This window comes from Mandrillus leucophaeus, unplaced genomic scaffold, assembly GCF_000951045.1.
Source record: "Mandrillus leucophaeus isolate KB7577 unplaced genomic scaffold, Mleu.le_1.0 Scaffold289, whole genome shotgun sequence".
NCBI lineage: Eukaryota > Metazoa > Chordata > Mammalia > Primates > Cercopithecidae > Mandrillus > Mandrillus leucophaeus.
Genome location: NW_012103020.1, coordinates 3,325,790 through 3,329,899, shown reverse-complemented (window position 1 = coordinate 3,329,899; position 4,110 = coordinate 3,325,790).

Genomic DNA, 4,110 nt, shown 5'->3' with positions numbered 1-4,110 from the left:
AATCTAAAGATAAGTGAATTTTATATTATGAATAAAAAACAAATATGCTATTCTAGGAAACAAATGGTAATTCCAGATATGGCATTGTAGAAATAAATAGAAATGAGGTTATTTTCCCTGAAAAATGTTATCGATGATAAAAATAGATATGCTGTATCTCAAAATAATACAGTTGTGTCATAGTGGTAACTGTTTTCATTACAGCAAATAAAACAAACCCATGTAAATAATGAGCAGTAGTTTAAAATATATGCCTTCTTTTTCTCTTAAATAAGTGACTATGAAATATTCAAAGGCATTTTAATAGTGATCTTGTAAATATAATTAACCTGTTGATCTGTTAATAACTGTCAAAGCCCCCCGTTAAATCTTCACTTTAGTTTTCATTGGTACATGTAATTAACAAATATATCTACCAAGTAGGATATAACTTCTTCTGTCAACACATTTCTACAGTGACAATCTCATATAATAGTCATTGAATTAATAATTATGTCTGATTAAAAATGATTTGGATGTGGATTCTGATTTTCACAATCTATCTGGAAAGATATATTAGTATAAAAAGAAAACTATCACAAGAAAAGAAAGATATTAGAAGACTTAAAGGGGGGAAAGTATTATTATAGTTTACTAATAAAAATTACCATTGCATATGTAGTATTTGCTTTGGGTTTTGAAAAATGAACAAAGTAGGCAGTTGGAAATATGAAATTAGAAATAAAGCTTTGAGACTTGTCTTAAAGTTCCAAAATCTATAGTGTAAATAAAGGACCTGATCTGGTATAAGTGACTCCAAAGTCCATGCTCTTAGAGAAAAAAGACAAATATATAGAACATATAATAATAAACAGAGCAAAAGCAGATGTGGAATATATTACTTGTGTCTGACATTCTGATTTTAACTCATACCTTAATCGGTATTGCTTTTTCAAGCTTGAATCTCATTTGCCACTAACTGTATGTTTATAGCAGGAAAAATATGACAGTCTGCAATTGAATTGTTTCTTGAAGAGTGACATAGTTGTCCTCAGATTAGGTGGCATCAATTAATCCTGTAGTATAGATAAATAAGAGTTCAGCATTCATTTCAATCATACTATTAATTTCACCCTCAATGATTCATTCCTAGCATATCTTTGTTAGTGTTTGTCTTTCCCTTTCTGCATCTCAGGTAAAACATTCTACCAGCAATATTGGAAAGGTTGCCATGCCTGTGTTTGTAAGCAAGAGGAAACATGCTCCCTTTTGAGGTAAAGTCACATGAGATATCTAAGGAGCACTTCATCCTAGAGCGCAGAGTGAACAGTGGTTAAGTAACTGGGCTTTGTACTCAGGGTTCAAGTCTTGGTCAGTACCTACCAGAAGAATATCTTTGATTAGCTGTTTAACCATTACATATGATAGCTAACGTTTATTGAGTTCCTGCTATATACTAACCACTCCAATAAGTATTTCACTCTGGTTTTCTCAAATCTGTATGACTCTTTAAAGTAGCTATTGAGTCTTCTGTTTTACAGTGAAAGCAACTGATGATTATCAGTTTAAAGTAGGTCTAACTCCAAATTACTTACTGTTAATTGCTGGACTAAACTACCTGTCTTTCTTTCTCTCAAATTATTGTAAATTGTTATTTGATACTTCACATTTACTTCATTCCTTTTCATTCCTTTCATTCTTGTAAGAACCTGGCTCTATGGAATATCTCTCTCACCACTCTTCTAGCCTCATAATCTTCTTTTGGTTTCTCATCAACATCTAGGAGACAAGTTTTTCCTCCCTCAGAAGTCTCCTTTCATTCTCAGACACATTGTCACTACACAGATTTCATCAAAACTGGTTTCCTTCTCAGTCCGCAGTTGAATACAATTTGGTATCTGACCCATCACTCCAGAAAAATAAGCAAATTTTGCAAACTTCAATAACGTTTTTACTAAACCATAAACATAAACATAAACTCTATCCTACTTAACTATTCTTGGCAGTATTTCACATTCTCTACCATACTCTTCTCAAAACATACAAAATAGTGGTTAATGGATGAGCATTAAATTAATTTACATGTGTTTAAATCCCAATTCCGTCTTTTTGTTTATTTATTTATTTTTTTGGAGACGGGGGTCTTGCTCTGTTGCCCAGGTGAGAGTGTAGTGGCACGATCTGGGCTCACTGCAAATTCTGCCTATGGTTCAAGTGATTCTCCTACCTCAGCCTCCTGAGTAGCTGGGACTACAGGTGCGGGCCACCATGCCCGGTTAATTTTTGTATTTTTAGCAGAGACAGGATTTCACCATGTTGGCCAGGCTGGTCTTGAACTCCTGATTTCAGATGATCCACCTGCCTTGGCCTCCCAAAGTGCTGGGATTACAGGTGTCAGCCACTGCACCTGGCCCCCAGTTCCATTTCTTAATTGTGAATCTCTGGGTAATGTTTTACATTCTTTCTTTTGAAAATTCATACACATCTATGTAGGGGAAGACAAAACACACAAACATAAAAATATGTTTTCAAGCAGGGAATTAAAAATAAGAAGCAGGCCTGGTATAATGGTTTACACCTGTAATCCTAGGACTTTGGGATGCCAAGGTAGGAAGACTGCTTGAGGCCAAGAATTCAAGACCAATCTGGCCAACATAGTGAGACCCTATCTCTTATAAATATAAAATAAAATAAAATAAAATAAAATAAAAAATAAGCAATGGAAAGTAGCTGGTGCCTACTTCATATTGGATTAGTGTATGTGGCAGGAGGGCAGGGCAGTTGTTTGGGCTGATACATGAAGAGGAGCTGGTCAGATGGAGAGTGCTAGGAAGATAATCCTAGGCCAGTAAAAGGGAACAAACTTGGTATTATTGAGGAATTGAAAGAAAACCTGTGTGTCTGGAGAAGATTGAACAGATAAGAGAGTGGTATAACATGGTCAGAGAGATACGCAGATGCTAGAAGATGTAGGGCGTTGAAAATAAAGAGTCTGTATTTTACTACAAATGCAATAGAAAGTCATCGAGGAGATTTAAACTAGACACAATAGGGCATTATTTATACTTTTAAATGCTTACACTTGATATGTGTGTAACATAGCAGGAGTTAGGGAGACTAAATAGAAAGCTGAATCTCATTTAACTATAAATCTGAAATACTAGAGAAAGAACCAGACTGGCTCTACAGACTTTGCTTTATATCAAGAGAAATACAAAGAGACAAATAAAAACTGAGCTCAATTATAGATTAGCAGCTAAAGCATTCAATTCTGCTATTCAGTTCTGGTGAGTTCTGCTCTATCATCTGCTTGCACGTATGGATTAAGATTGGAAGATTGTATCTAGTCCTCCTGCCCCTGTGTTGGTGGGAATCTTCACCCCACTCATTAACAAACAATTTAGGGAATTTTTATGAACAATTCAAGGGATTTCCCTTATATGTGCTTTATGATTGCTCTAAGGATCAATGTGTAAGTACCTGGTACAATATTTGGAACATAGCAGCTGCTTTTGGTATAAATATAAATATAGGCATAAACATATAGATAGAGAATGCCCGAGATTTTATTGAATTCTTTTTGTATTTTTTGCATCTTTATTCTGTCATAATATAGGTTAGTTTGTTATTGTGGTGGTGGTGGTGGCTTTTGAGACATCCCAGGCTGGAGTGCAGTGGCACAATCTTGCTCACTGAAACCTCCGCCTCCTGGGTTCAAGCAATTCTTTCACCTCAGCCTCCCGAGTAGCTGGGACTACAGGTGCCTGCCACCATGCCTGGCTAATGTTTGTTTGTTTGTTTGTTTGTCTGTTTGCTTATTTGTATTTTTAGTAGAGATGAGGTCTCAATATGTTGGCCAGGCTGGTCTCAAACTCCTGACCACCAGTTATCTGCCTGTCTCTGCCTGCCAAAGTGCTGGGATTACAGGCATGAGCCCCTGTACCCTGCCACAAGTTAGTTTTAAATCTCAAATTTAATGTGAACTGAGAATGTGATTATAATATCTTCAATTTTATATTGATTTATAGTGTTCATTTCTTTAAAAAAACTCAAATAATACAGAGAAACCTACTATTTGTGCATTAGTCCCATTTCACAGGTGACTAATCAGATCAATCAAGGCCTTGGAAA